Genomic DNA, 16,751 nt, shown 5'->3' on the forward strand with positions numbered 1-16,751 from the left:
AGGGGGCACAGGTTCAATCCCTGGTCAGGGAACTAAGATCCCACATGCTGTACAGCATGGCCAAAAATAAAAATAAAAATAAATAAATAAATAAATAAAAGTTACATTAATGATAATTAGCCTAACTTCACAGATTCATTTATCATCTATGTATCAAGAAATAAAACGAATGGATAAAGAAGATGTGGCATATATATACAATGGAATATTACTCAGCTATAAAAAGGGATGAGATGGAGCTATATGTAATGAAGTGGATAGACCTAGAGTCTGTCATACAGAGTGAAGTAAGTCAGAAAGAGAAAGACAAATATTGTATGCTAACTCACATACACGGAATCTAAAAATGGTACTGATGAACTCAGTGACAAGAACAAGGATGCAGGTGCAGAGAATGGACTGGAGAACTCAAGGTTTGGGAGGGGGCGGGGGGTGAAGGGGAAGCTGAGACGAAGCGAGAGAGTAGCACAGACATATATATACTACCAACTGTAAAGTAGATAGCCAGTGGGAAGTTGTTGTATAACAAAGGGAGTTCAACTCGAGGATGGAAGATGCCTTAGAGGACTGGGACGGGGAGGGTGGGGGGGACTCAAGGGAGGGTGGGGGGGAGTCAAGGGAGGGAGGGAATATGGGGATATGTGTATAAAAACAGATGATTGAACTTGGTGTACCCCCCCAAAAATAATAAATAAATGAATAAAATTTAAAAAAAAGAAATAATGATGATCAAAACAGACATGATCCCTGCCTCACAGAGTAGTGTAGTGGAGAAGAAGGACATTAAATAAAAAGTCATAAAAATATATAACTACAACTATGATAAACAGTGTACCCACAGAGTATACAGCAGGGAGTCTGTGGTATAGTCTGGGTGATACAGAAAGCCTTCTTTCAGGGGAAACAAAAGCAGGCCAGGGTGCTCAGAGAAGAGAAGGAAGGGGAAAGTGGCACAAGATGAAATGTTTGAGAGACCAGATCATACAGGGCCACGTGGGACGTAACAGAAATGGGAAATACTGAACAGTTTTGCACAAGGGAGTGATGAGATCAGATTTTTGTCTTTAGAAGATCACGTAATGATGCCATGCCTGTTATTTTAATCAGTATATACATATATGCTCTTAACACACCGGAACTGTAGGGGAACTTCCTCAACTTTGTAAAGAACATCTACAAAAAACCAGCAACAGCTAACATGATACTTAACGGTGAGTGTCATGGGCTGAATTGTGCCCCTCCCCCCGTGCACATGTTGGAGTGCCTCGGAATGTGAGAGTATTTGGGGATAGGGTCTTTAAAGAGGTATTAAATTAAAATGAGTTCATGAGGGCAGGCCCTAATCTAATACGATTGGTATCTTTATAAGAAATGGAGATTAGGACACAGAGAGGTACAGAGGGAGGACCACATGAAGGCACAGGGAGAAAACAGGCATCCACAAGCCAAGGAGAGAGACCTCAGAAGAAACCGACCCTCCGATATTTTGATCTCAGACATCCAGCCTCCAGGATTGTGAGACAATAAATTTCTGTTTAAGCCACCAGGTCTGTGGTATTCTGTTACAGCAGCCCTAGCAAACAAATACAGTGAGAAACTACATGCTTTCCTAATAAGATCAGGAGTAAGGCACGGTGGCCCCTACCATCACTGCTATTCAACATTGTACCGAAAAAACAACAACAAACACTGCGCTGGAACTCCTAGCAGATGCAATAAATAAGGAAAGGAAATAATACGTACACGGATTGGGCCAGAAGAAATAAAACTGTCTTTGTTCATAGGTGGTAATGCTTTTCTATGTAGACAATCCCAAAGAATCAACCAAAAAACTCTGGGAACTAATAAGCACTTACAGCAAGTTTGCAGAATACAGGGTAATGTACAAAAGTCAATTGCTTTTGTATATACCCGTAATAAACAATTAAAATTTGAAATTTAAAACACAGAATCATTTACACTAGCACCCCCAAAATTAAACACGTAGGTATAAACCTAACAAAATATGTGTAAGAGCTATATGAGGAAAACTATAAAGCTCTAATGAAAGAAATCAAAAAAGATCTAAATAAGTGAAAATATTCCATGTACATGGATAAGAAAAGTGTCTCTCAATGTTGTCAAGATGTCTGTTCTTCCTAACTTGATCTATGGATTTGATGCAATCTTCATCAAAACCCCAGCAAGTTATTTTGTGGATATATGTATAAGCTTTTGTATTCAATATATGCCTTAGACTATATTCAGAAAGATTCATTAGAAACTGCTAACAATGTTTGCCTCTGAGGGTGAGGAGCAGGAGATATGCGGGGAGCCTTGCCTTTACATTTTTTGTGTCTTTTGAATTTTGTACCACATCCATGCTATGCAGATGAAAAAAAAAATCAAGCGAGGAAAGAATTTGTACAATGTCACACAGGTATTAACGGACAAAAAGGGACTAAGGCGGAACTGTAAGGTGGAAAAGAGAAAAGGTTTCTCTTTGTGCAGGTTGATAGGACAGAGAGGGATGGAAAGAGCCTTACGGCAGGATTAGGAATGGGCTAGGCAGAGGGCCAAGCTAAGGAGCAGGGACGTTATCTTGCATGGAGAGTTGCCCAAGTTTTATGCAGAGGATAATCTGTTCAAAGGAATATGAGGGACTTTACTGCTCTCCTCTCCGACCACTGCCCAGAACCCACCTAGCCAGGCGTCAAAGGGGTGAATTAGGAGAAAGAGGAATTCTGTAAGAATTGAAAAAGTAAGATATAGAATGATTCTCTTTTCATAGAAGTAGACAGCTTATTTAAATAAGCCTCAAAGGGCTTCAGGGTTGATGGGAACACCTGTGACCACAGGAGGTGATGCAAGAATAACTTGATAAGTAGCTAAAGACACAGCAGCATACAGAACCAGTGAGCAGTTAGGAGCCAGGGAACAGCTCTGGGAACAAGGATCAGGAGCGACTCCAGCATTCCTGGATACCCTTCACAATGATCGCTTTTTCTCTTGACGAAAAAAATTGAGGAGGCTGTCTTCAGATTGGAATGACTTCTCAGTGTTGTGAGAGAATCAAGGATCTAAAAGTCATTGCATTTGTACATGGAAGCCTTGCTGCAACGCAATCATTTGCATTTATATAGAAACATTCGTCTAAGGCAGAAACGTGCTTCCCAGCATGAACTCATTAATCCTCACAACGGCCTTGGGGAGGAGCTGGCGAGTGTGATTATCTCCATTTCACAAATAAGAAAAACGGAGCTGCTGAGAGGGTAAGTGATTTGGGTGAGAAAAGGTTGGCTCTGTATAGGAGATTAATACTGGTATTAATACAAGTCTCTTGAAAATGAGTTATAAATGATTGATTGGGTCAACACAGCTTAGTGTTCAGATTTCTCAAAAAATTTAAATAAATGAATATCTTGCTTTGGCTTTACAACCAACGGAATCTGATTATTATTCAGTCTTTATTCACCCTAATGAATAACAGAATTTGTCTCTTAGGATTCAAAGCCACATTTCTCCCTGACTAATAACTTTAGAGCCTAGGAGTCATAGACTCTGTGAAAGGAACTGCAAGGTCAGGGAAACAATAAGAGAAAGTCACTTGGCTTAATAGGTTATTAGCAATTAGTTTTAGTTTTTGAAACACCTCCCCTACCCAAAGCCAACTTTAAGATGAAGATTTGGGGCTTCCCTGGTAGCACAGTGGTTAAGAATCCGCCTGCCAATGCAGGGGACACAGGTTCGATCCCTTGTCTGGGAAGATCCCACATGCCACGGAGCAACTAAGCCCATGCACCACAACTACTGAGCCCATGCTCTGCAACTACTGAAGCCTGAGTGCCTAGAGCCCGTGCTCTGCAACGAGAGAAGCCACTGCAATGAGAAGCCTGCACACTGCAATGAAGAGTAGACCCTGCTTGCCGCAATTAGAGAAAGCCTGCGCACAGCAATGAAGACCCAACACAGCCAATAAATAAAAATAAATAAATTTTTTTAAAAAAGATGAAGAATTGGGTGCAAGTAGTTTATCCAGAGGGCATCCTGGGAAGCTTGATGAAAGAATGGGGAAATAAGACAGGGAAGAGAGGAAAATTAGTAGTAGAGGTTCCTGAATGAGCAGCTTACAGTTGTGGGAATGGCTCTCTCTATTCAATAGGGACCCGCAGTGAGACTGTGTAGACCACACCTCAGAACTATCTCACCCAGGAGCAAGAAGGTTGGGTTTTTTATCCACTAACTCCTGCCCCTCTTCAGTTGAGAATTTTTCCTGCAGCACTTTGTGCCTGGGCTGAATAGCTCCTGGAGCCAGAAAGCCCTCAGGCAGAGAAATGCCAGGAAGCTGTACTTTAAGTGTCTGATAGTATGGTTTGACTGTTGCCATCCATTGCAAAAAATCCACCCTGAATAAACAAATTGCCAGCTTTACGACACAGCTACTAGCTAAACAATTAGGTAAGGAACCTGGCTGCCCCCACCCTTTTAGAAAGCCCTGGGTAACTTGGAAAACTAACCACTGGAGTGACCCAGCTTTTCTTTTCCAAAGCCCTAATTCCTGATTTTATGTTTGAAATTAGCCACTCAAGAGTGAAATCAGGGACTTCCCTGGCGTCCAACGGTTAAGACTCCGAGCTTCCAAGGCAGGGGGCACGGGTTTGACCCCTGGTCGGGGAGCTAAGGTCCCACATGCTGCGCACAGGGGCAAAAAAAAAAAAAAAAAGGTGAAACCTGGAAGTCCTAGGCACTCCACCCCGGACCCAGTTCTGTGCTAGCTCCCTCTCTCTTCCTGCAATTATAGTAAGAACCACAGGGGGTGGTCCAGGCACATCACTGGCTGCAGGGAAGTGCCTGGGGCTGCTGTATAATAGTAGGGGCCCAGGTGAGTGTCTCTGGCAATCCTAGCTGATAGACTCACTATCAACAGCCTGACCAACACTACAGAAGCCTTCAGCAAGTCAGGGATGTCACACCTGAAACTGCTCGTAACCTCAGGACAGGTCAAGAGGAGAAGATGAAGGCTCTGACCGCATCTGCTGCACTATTCAACGATTCAACATTTACTGAATATCTACTATATACCACTTTGCTAGATGTAGGAACACAACATAACTAAGACATGGCATTTCTCTGAAACATAAATTCTGATCATGACCTTCTTTGGACGCTCTTTAGTAGTTCAGATCTGCTTCAAACTGCTACAATATTATGAGAGAGGCAGAGAAATTTGTAAGCTTGAGATGGGAAAACATTGAGTAGCCTTAATATAGTCTATTCAATTTGGGTTGAGGGAGTGATTCCCCAGCCTGCGTATTCTATCTCATCCCAATATCTAAGCTATAAGTTTTCATGCTACAGCATCACAGAATCCTCTCGTTTATGAACCCACTTTCACCACATTTCAGTTACTTCTTCCTTAATAGGCACAATGTCTATCTGGCTTTAGTTTTTTCTATCTTTCCTAGATTGAATCACAAATATACTGGCTTGTCCCTTGTTAATTTCTTTGCCTATTTTTTTCTCTTTTCAATCTGATTCTCCCTTTTAGAAATCTTTCCGATGACCGTGAGTTCATTTTGAGCTTTCCTTCCCTAGTCCAGTGACCTCATAATGACTGCTTCTCCCTGACAATTTCTGGTCTCCATTTAAGTGGAACGATATTATTGTGTAATGCTGAAATTCCATGCTCTTTTCTGATTTCCAGGGTAAAGCTAGATGAATTTTCCCCTGGGTTAGTACACTGTGAATGAGAAAAGACAAGCCGCATCTGCTCTGCCTCACCCACATATCCCAGACAGCATTTATGGATTTTAAGTGTGGCTCTGATGACTGAAAAAAATGCACCACGTTAGAGGTGTGAGTTAAGTTTTATTTGGGGCAAAATGAGGACTATAGCCGGGAAGACAGCATTTCTGAGAGCTCTGAGAAACTGCTCCAAAGAGGTAGGGGGGAAGGCCAGTATCCATGTGGTTTTGGTGAAGGGGGAGTACATGCGATCAAGCACATATTTTTTGCACAAGGTTTCTGCTAATCTTGTGAAGGTTACTGCTAGTCACGAGAAGCAGACGTCATCATGAAGGATTTTAGTGCTTTTCTAGATGTGAGGAGATGCAAGAATTGGGCTCATAAAATCTTCCGAAAATATCTATCTGAAGACATGTTCTGCCAGTTTTTTTCTAGAGCACAGAGGGCCTCATTTCTGACCTCCATCCCGAACTCCTTTCAGGGGGTGTTGAAGGTCAGCAGCTGTAGCGGCTCATCATTTAATCCTGGTGGAGGAGGATGGCGAGTGCCAGTTTGTAGGTGTCAGCTCTCAGGAGTCAGCCTTCCCCTTCCTGACCATTGTTTGGCCCAGTGGAATAATGACAACAAGGCCCTCAGTTTAATGCAAAGGCAAAGGTGATATGTTTTCTAGACATAGGGCTATTTCTGCTTAGGACTTAAATCGCATTGAGTCTGTTTCCAGACAGTCTTGTGAAGAAGTGAAATAAGGTAATTTGGTGTGGTGGGGAGGATTCAAGTTATATTTCTGTTAACTACGTGGTTAGCATCTCTGCTTACTGTCATGCAACTCTTTCCTTGGCCATCTGTGTGCTTTCTGGTTGTTGTCAGACATGAAGAATGTGTGTGTGTGTGTGTGTGTGTGCATGCGTGCACCTGTGCGTGCACATGTGCTCAGTGAAAATTCAAGAACAAAATCAAATGAGCCTTGAGGGTTAGCCCTCGTGAATGATCAGCACTGTATTTAGGAACTCCAAAAGCTGAGCGTCATTGCTCTATCTGCTTGACTTGGTAGCCGGCCTCTAAGGTGAAGAGTGGACATCAAGAAAAGACACAGCGGTGTGATTATGAAATTCCAGCCAGTAAAAGTCGACATCTCCCTTTACCCATAGAAACAGTCTGAGGGGGTGATGAAGTATGAGGGCAAATAACAGATTCAATATAACTCATGTGCTGCAGATTTTCATTTTGGTAGCATTTGGTAGCCCGTGATGTTAATTATGCGGGGGGTGGGGGGGAGGAGAAAGGAAGTGGAAATGTCCTCTTTTTATCATTTCAGAAAACAATTCTAAATGGAAATTACAAGGGTGCATTAGTCTTTCCAAGAATCTTATCCAAAAAGGAAAGAAGAGAGAGGGAGAGCGCGCGTGTTGCTATAGAGGGATGCAGGTCAAAAACTAGCAAGTAAGCAAACACAAACACCGCATCCTAATGGAATATTATCAATTAAAGTTATAGAACTTTGTCTCCGTCTTTAGTCTCTAAATGTTTCCATTGATTTTCACAGTTTGGCAAACATGTCCCAGTCTCTACTCTGTACCCGCCCTGCAAATCTCTGCTTTTTCCCTTCCCAATATCATTTCTCCCTCCATTTGGTAACAGGACTCAATTTCTGTAGGGAGTGACCCCTCCCCCACTCTCAGTTTAGGTGGTTTATGTGGGACTGATTCTATTTTCCTGCTTTAAAAGTGAGAATACATCCCAGGCTTGGGTAATTAGTGTATTCCATCTCCTAAACATGGTAATTGGCTCAGGATGAGGCCCTGATCCAAGCCAGGCTATGAAATTAACTCGGGGATTTTTATGGGACCTACTGGGAGAGAGTCACTTCCTTTCTGCTGTGGTTGCTAAGGTGATAGGAGGTAAGCCTGGAGCTGTGGGTAGCCGCTTTTACCATCATCTGGGGAAAACCTGCATGAGAATGGAACCAACATAGAGGCGAGCATGGCCAACAGATGGAGGCGCAAGTCATGAGAACATCAAATATTTGAATAGTCAGTGCCTGAAATTAAAAAAAAATTACTTCTTGACATTTAAGTTACAAGAACCAATACACTCTCTATTTTGCATAAGCAAATGTGACTTGCCTTTCTTATACTTGAGAACCAAGGAGCTCTGACTGTCACCGCCAAAGCCCATTAACAATTCCTGGGAAATAAAAACAGAATCTGGGTAATAAAGTCTAACCTTTTTCTTTTCCTTTGTGCTTAGTCGAGTCTCACTTGCTCATAGGCTGCCATGTGTAGAGCCTTGCACCCCGCACTTCAGGCCAGAGTTCCTGGTGCGAAATGGCCACGAGGACACCTCAGCTCGGGGACCGTGTGCAGAAGCGTCAAGCGCGACATCTCCATTCAAGATGGCGGCAGAGGTGACCCCGCGCCAGGCGCTGCGATCCAGGGCTCAGAGTAACACGCCTGCGCCAGACCCGCGAGAACTCCGCCCTGTCCCTCCCTGCGGGTGAGAACCCTATAAAGTGGCCCCGCCCACACCTGTTGGGGAGGGCATGTCCTTTAGAGCCAGAACTGGAACCTCTCTGTTCTTTGATCAAAAAATGAAGCTTTCCGGGACTTCCCGGGTGGTACAGTGGTTAAGAATCCACCTGCCAATGCAGGGGACACAGGTTCGAACCCTGGTCTGGGAAGGTCCCACATGATGTGGAGCAACTAAGCCCGTGAGCCACAGCTACTGAGCCTGTGCTCTAGAGCCTGTGCTCTAGAGCCTGTGAGCCACAACTACTGAAGCCTGTGCTCCGCAACAAGAGAAACCACCGCAATGAGAAGCCTGTGCAATGCAACGAAGAGTAGCCCCTGCTCACGGCAACTAGAGAAAGCCCGGGTGCAGCAATGACCACTCAACACAGTCCAAAATAAAATAAACAAATTTGTTTAAAAAAAAAAAAATGAAGCTTTCCTTTGCTTCTGAACCCAACTCAGTCTTGTTCTATTGGCTCCAATGACACCGGGCAGGAGAACCCATGTTGGGGCCTGACCTGAAAGGGTCAGTAACATGACTAATACAACCTTTTGTTGACCAATAGCTTATTCTTTTCATTGTTCTATTTGACTTGTCTGTGTATTTTTAATATAAATTTAGACTTTTCTTGTTGTGGTAAATGTACATAAAATGTACCATTTGGCACTTCCCTGGTGGTCCAGTGGTTAAGACTCCGTGCTTCCATTGCAGGGGGCATGGGTTCAATCCCTGGGGTCGGAGGACTAAGTTCCCACAGGCCGTGCGGAGCAGCCGGAAAAAAAAAACAAACCATTTGAACCACTTTGAAGTGTACCATCCAGTGGCATGAAATACATTCATAACACTGTTCAACCATTACCCTGTCCATTAGCTCAGCCTTCTTAAAAAATGTTCTTCTTATAACCTGTTTCCTAAGAGATCAGGTCAGTTACAGTAATACTGGATTAAAACCATTATATGCGATTAACTTACAAAAGCAATTCTGTGAGGGCAAAGAAATAAGCCACCTACAAGTCATGAAGGAGCTATTTCTCCCAGATTCATACTGAGTGGACTCGATCTTGTTGCACCCTGAATACCTCTTAGTCTAATTGTCTTAGTTTGGGCTGCTGTAACAAAATTCTATAGGCTGGGTGGCTTAAACAACAAATACTTATTTCTCACAGTTCTGGAGGCTGAGAGGTCCAAGATTAAGGTTCTAGCTGATTTGGTCCTGGTTCCTGGTGAGATCCCTCTTCTTGGTTTGCAGATGGCTACCTTCTTGCTGAAACCTCACATGGCAGAGAGAGATCATCTCTCTTGTGTCTCTTCTTATAGGGGCACGATGCCATTCATGACCTAGTTACCTCCTGAAGGCCTCACATCCAGATACTATCGAGATTAGAGATTCAACATGTGCATTGTGGGGGGTACATTCAGTCTGCAGCACTAATGTCAGTATTGTAGAAAGGTACCTGTATTTCCAGTACAAGGAAAGCTTTATTAAGTAATAAAACTAGACTAAAACAAAATCAGAGACACTAATGGATGTATAAACACTATTGGATTCCCACTGGCAAATTGAACCACTCCAGGTCCTTGATACCATGATTTGCAGTGTCCTCACTATTCTGAGGCTTTAAAACATAATTTTAAAAGCATTTTAAAACTTGGAGGGAAAAAAAGAACTTGGAGCAAAGAGAGTATAAGGCACTGAAGTGAACTGTTGATAGGAAATACATATTAGAATGTATTAAGTTGGCTGTGTGTGTGTGTGTGTGTGTGTGTGTCCGGCAGTAGGGTGGGGAGGAAGACTTTGGAGAAAGCTGAGAAACACACCATCTCAGGTTCATCTGGGTAGACCAGTGGTGCCCTTCATTTAGCATCCTAAGGGACTGTTGGAGCCCATCTTTCACTTCCTGTCCCTCAATTATGCCTACTTCCTTTTCTCTCGCCATCCGTCCTCTCCTCTTTGCCAATCAACTTTCTCTCCCACATGTGCCCTTTTCTCTTTCTTCCTTTCCTTTGCCTCAATATCACAGGCAATAGCATACCATTTAAGCAAGTCCCCAAAGCCTCTCAGAAATCCAGGTGAATCCATTCAGGTCAAGAATCTCCTTAATTTCTCAGAGGAAATCAATATTTGCCCTGTTCTCATGGCTGGCTGCATGGGAGTTCAGAAGTCGTATTCTCTGTTACATGTGCATGAAATTTCCTTGTCAATAGTGACATCGTGATTTCTGATATTTCAAGCCTCAGGCATCCTCCACTGAAAGATTCAGGAGAAATGATAATGGTCCCAGCCACGAATTCTTATTGAAAGTGCATATAATGTAATTTCTTTCAAGTCTTAACTAAGGACAATAGAAGGAACCAGTGATCAAAGGCAATTAGGAGTAATTCACAATGATTACAGCATCTGCTTGTTACTCTACACATGATTCTTTTGTGATGTTAGGGTTACTGAATTAAATCGAGATTTGGTTGATATGTTGCAGATGTTGGGGAATCAGCCTTGTAAATAGAGTGAAGGTTTTCTCTGAAGGGATCAATTATTTCCAGTGTCATTTATCCAACTGAACTTAATAAATCAGAACTTAGAATGTATAGCAAGGACCATGTGTCCCATCTGAGGTCTTGTTCTTTTCAGGGGTAGATTTTAAAGAGGGCTTTCAGGGAGATGAGTGTCTGGGTGTGGGATCCTGGGTGAGAAATGCAAAGATGGTATTTGTAGTAAATTTGACAACCATCACTTTCCCATCCACAGTGCTCTTTTCAAGATATTGTTCTGCCCACAACCCCTGGAAAATACCATCCTCCAACACAGCTCTTAGAACAAGTTATGGATACCCCATACTAGACAATGTTGGGACCTCCCCAGTGGTTCAGTGGTTAAAACTCTGTGCTCCCAATGCAGAGAGCCCAGGTTCAATCCCTGGTCAAGGAACTAGATCTTGCATGCTGCAACTAAGACCCGGCACAGCCAAAAAAACAAAACAAAACTAGATAGCATCAATTAAATTTTTGCTTTTGAGAAGTTGGAATTGTGACAATGAGCGTTTGAGTCGCTTAGATGCTCATGGGTACTTGAACTGAAAGGTCATGGACAGTCAGGGCTGAAGTTGAATTTAGGGAAGCTCCACGTTCAAGCCCAATTATGCGGAGGTGAGACTTTGTCTTCAAAGAGAAGCAGGAGACTGGCAAAGCAAAGCACCCAAAAAGAGACCAGATATCATGCAGCATCCCTGATTGCTTAGGGGAAGTAAGGATGGCTGTAGTTGGTCCTTTTCGTTGCTCAACAGTATTGCATTCAATGTACTGTGCCATCCCATAGTAGAGCACAACTCACTTATCCACTGATGAATTCTTTAGTAAGAAAACTCATTATACACCCAATAGATTTGCCAAGTTGTTCAGGTAGAAAGATTCATATCACAAAGTGATTCCTTACTTTCAGAAGGATTTCCCCAGAGATCCTTTAACTAGAAATGACCCTAGTGCACTTAAAATATAGATCTATTTACTGAAAATCACTTTATATTTTTCATGTAAAGATTTTATTTACACATTAGGGTTCTATTCCAGAAGACCCCTGGTAAAATTCCTTATTCTAGTCCTGAAACTTGTTGATACTCATTATACATTTAATGATTTCCCCCCACTCTTTGGAGAAAAAATAGAAATACAAAAAACAGTGACTTTTAGCTAGTTTTCTCAAGCAAATCTCACTAAGATCCAAGTGCATGTTTCTTGGGGAAAAAAAAATTCATATTTTCATCACAAACAGAACATGTAAAGTTTGCAAAGTTCCTACAGGAAATCATTAATGTTTGTACTGATATTAATATAAATTATACCACGTTGATATTATACTAATATTTGAACTAATATAATTACTAATATTAGTACTAAATATTAGAGAGGGACCCATCCACTGAACCCTTCTTAACTGAGATAACAGAACTATGATCAGAAGGCATCATTGTCCATCTTTTCTGCATCAGAAGTTTTCAAAAGGGCCGGAAATGGAATTCCCTGTCGGTACAGTGGTTAGGGCTCCATGCTTTCATTGCTGAGGGTGCAGGTTCAATCCCTGGTTAGGGAACTAAGATTCCCACAAGCCACTTGGTTCCGCCAAAAAAAAAAAAAAGGTTGGAATATTTTTCCCCTTTGAAGCAGAGGAAAACCACTGTAGATAAGAATCACTGTTTTTGCCACTTGGAGTGTGGGGAGGGTAACATCTGATTAAACACATGAGAAAAGAAAGGAACTCCCATAAACAGAAGGCTAAACCTAGTAAAGTCTTACCTGAATGTTGTTTCATTTTGTTTTGGTTAGAGAATAAATAGGTATTAAAATTTCTCTTTACTGTCTCAGCGTCTTCTGGCATTTTAAAACTTTTTCCTATAATTTATTTAAAAGAACCAAAATGATGCCTGCTCCCAAAAAAGGGAGTCAGCTCTAATTTTGGCAAGTGCTTAGCATAAGTACTAATTGATCCTCTTACATTCGTCTGTGATAAATCATCCCTGCTCCTGAGCAAGTAGAAGAATAGTCATTTGCAAGATTGCATTGTCTGCTTACAAAGGACTCACCTGGAGTGATGTCTTTCTCAGAATTCTCTTTGATTAGATGCCTGCATTGCACATACTTCGTTAAAAAATAAGAAATCATTCAGCATTACTATTTTCATGTAACAAATACTGATGTGCTAGGTGTCATGGCTATAGTAGTGCAAAAGCAATAAGTTTATCCTGAAAACAAGTTGAAAATACTGTGAATGAACAGTTTCCAAGTGAGAAATGTGTCATGCTGAGATTTTGCTTTAGGAGAAAAATGTAGAAAGTAAGGAATAAAGATGTAAGGTGACATTTCTTAAGGAATGACATTCACCCTCACCTCCAGAAGCTTGAAAAGTCCACAAGTTTTCTAGTCCAGAAGGTGATGTTTGGGGTTAAAACCATCCTCATTCAGAATGGTCCCTATTTTGTCTCCTCAACACAGGACACTGTTTCTAAGATACAACACACAGAGTAGCACTTTTTAAACTTAAAAGAGAGGTGGAAGACGTAGCTTGGACTTTGTGTACAAAGTCCATAGATCAAAGAGGAAATAAATTTTCTTTATCGTCACAAAAATAGTGAATTTTATTGGAAAGCATCCTTTCAAGGTAAAAATGGACAGAAATTCAAGCTTGAAGAACTATGTTGGATATTTTTTTTCTTCAATGAATGAATGTTGTTAGCTCCAACTCCTTTCTACTTACTATTTCGTGATGAGAGTCAGAAAGCCTCAAATACAAATACTAAGCACTGGCACTGACCTTTTTCCACTGCTACCTAATCAGCGGGCTTTGTCCAGAACAAGCAGGAATTGCCCCTACAGATAAGAGCCATCACTTGCTGTTTAAATGACTACTTCTGTTGGCAGTAATTTTCACAAAGCGAAAACACTGACTGGAAGAAAAGGAAAGTTCTTTTCCATTGTCTATTCCTCTACAATGCCAAAAATAGTCTGCTGAAAGGCAGCAGGGAAAAAACTCTAACAGACAACTGGGGCTTTGTCTGTATCAGGTCAAATGATTTTTTTTTTTAATGAATTGATTGCAAAGAATGGTTATTTTTGCATTGGTTGGAAACAAGTTAAGATTTTAAGATTTACCAACTAACAGCCTCTGCTAGCCCAGTGATGATGGTGGTGGTGGTGGAGATAGAAGATGTTACTTATTGAATGTTTACAACATGCCAGGCATTATTCTGCCCTTCATCTAATCCCCAATAACCAAATGTCTTTGCTGTACAATAAAGAAATGTCCAAGATCACACAGCTAACATACAACAGAGCTGGAATATGAACTCAAGTTAGTGAACTTGAAAATACATGTGTAAAGTATACCATAGAAGGGCTCGTCTTTGTGAAAATTTACTTTGCAAATCCCTACAAAAAGAACATGACTTGATATTAAAAACCTGATAATAACAGGCCCCAAATGCCTTGGATTTAAATAACCCTTTTTTTTGAATAGTCATCTTTAGAAAACAGATTTATCATCACTGTTTTACACCAATTAGTCATCTCATTTTGAAGAGATTGTAGAACACGATTTTTATGTCTCAAAGTTCCTAATAATTTAAAGTGGTATTCATCCATTTCTGTAATCTTTCACAACAAGTGTAACATATTTTTGGATGATTAATGGTGGTGAAGGTGGGGATGGGGTATGAGAAGAAAATAAATGTTTGGAATGAGAGTAAGAAATAGTATGTCTTGTATAAATCTAGGCAAGCCAAGCCATTGCTGAGGGGTTTGACATATGTCTACTTGGAGTAATATAGCATAGATTCCTGGGATACCTGACAAGGATACATGAAAAAAATTGAGATAATGTACAAGAAGCATTTAGAATGCCAAGTACAAAGTGACCATGTTGCTGTATTCCATGTATATGACATAGAAAACACGAATCTGGAAAAAAAGAAAAAGAAAGAGAGAAAGGAAGGAAGGAAGGAAGGAAGAGGGACTTCCCTGGTGGCTCAGTGGTTAAGAAGCCACCTGCTAGTGCAGGGGACACAGGTTTGAGCCCTGGTCCGGGAAGATCAACTAAGCCCATGCACCACAGCTACTGAGCCCGAGTGCTGCAACTACTGAAGTCCACACAGCTAGAGCCCATGCTCCGCAACATGAGAAGCCACCGCACTGCGAAGCCTGTGCATGGCAGTGAAGAGTAGCCCCCGCTCGCCACAACTAGAGAAAGCCCACGTGCAGCAACGACAAAGACTCAACGCAGCCAAAAATAAAATAAACAAATAATAAAATAAATCTTTAAAAAAAGAAAGAAAGAAAGGAGGGAGGGAGGAAGGAAGGAAGCAAAACAAGCAGGAATTTCTTCTGCGCTCAGAATGGGTTGTGTGAACAGCCTCGTGCTGGCCTGTTCACTGAACAGTTCAATAGTAAATGTGTGTGTGTTGGCAGAATGTGGTCTGAAGACTCCTTTCCTCACATCCAGGCACCAAGGTTGTGGCAGATCCCTAGTCCTCATTCAAGGCAAACTTTCTGGCAGCTACACTGTCATCTTTCTGAAAGAACCCCAGGATTCCAAAATGGCCTGGATCAGGTCACAACACCTCACCACTGTATGGTACAAAATAAAAGCAATACTCACATAAAATAAGTGTAAGTCAGTCCAGTTATTGTAAAATGTATACCAGGATAACTATTAGATGACTTTTGAAAACATTAAGTGTGTGATTATATTTCTTCTTACCATCTGACATCCCTGATTTGCTGAAGCCTGCAACAGGACTGCTTGCCAAGTGTACAGCCCACAACGATGGGGTTGCCACTTTGAGCTTCTGGAGAAGAAAACGTCACTTGGGCAGTTTGTGCCTGGTCACTTGTGTTATGTCCCTCTGTGCAAGATGCATCTGGTGATGAGAGAGCACATCAAGGCCAGGGAGAGAAGGCAATTGAAAGTCAAAGGAAAGTTAGAGCAAAGAACCATGAAGGGACCTATGAAAAAAGGAGACGAATCAGGGTGAATTCCTAAAAGATATCATTGCTGCCCCGGGGCCCCAAGGGCAGCTGACAATTAGCATGATATTTTTCATGTTTCTTTTACACAATGGAAAACCCATGACCTTGCTTTATTCATGAGGCAACTGAATATTCTTACTCTACAATAAGCTTTCAGACCGCTGTTTTTTTTTTTTTTTTTTTTAGACTGCTGGTATTTGATTAAAGGAAAGCAATCTCTTCATCAGTTTTCAAGCACCTATTTTCTTCAGCTCTTAAGCTTTTTTTTTTTTTGTGAATGGATTAAAACTATTAACTGTCCATAATATCTACAAATTTTTAGAAATGGAGAAATATCAAATCATCACATTTAGGGTATAAAAAATGTCTTGCTTACTTTAGTCTTTCTCTTTAGTTATTTTCCAAACTTAAATTACACAGCTGTCTATAAAAATATGCAAATAAAAAATACCTACCTTGACACAATCAAAACAAGAGACTTTGGTACATAACTAAATTACATGTTTATCTTCAACATACCTTATTCATTACCTCACAAAGAATTTAATTTTGGGGTATTAAAAAAGCCTTCTTTGTAAATGAAATACTGATTCATGCTACCACATGGATAAGCCTTGATTCCATTTACATGAAATGTTCAGAACTGGCAAATCTATAGAGACAGAAAGGAAATTAGTGGTTGCTGGGAAGTGGGGCAGAGGGGAGGGTGTGTGGGTGGGCGGAGATGCGGATTAACAGCTAATGGGTATGGGTTTCTTTTACAAGGGATGAAAATGTTCTAAAATTAGATATAGTGACGTTTGTGAGCCATCTTTTATTTTCCTTTAAACCCCAACAAATTTGCACATAGGAGCATATATCACTTTAAGTACTGACATAGCAAAATCACATAGCCGCGTTTAAAGTTACTCAGCGGTGAGACACTGCTGTTTATACCCCATCTTTCGCAAAGTTGGAATACGGCCAGTGATTTCAAATCCATACGTAGGGTGCAATGTTTGCCGGTG

This window comes from Hippopotamus amphibius, chromosome 10 (genome assembly GCF_030028045.1).
Source record: "Hippopotamus amphibius kiboko isolate mHipAmp2 chromosome 10, mHipAmp2.hap2, whole genome shotgun sequence".
Taxonomy (NCBI): Eukaryota; Metazoa; Chordata; class Mammalia; order Artiodactyla; family Hippopotamidae; genus Hippopotamus; species Hippopotamus amphibius.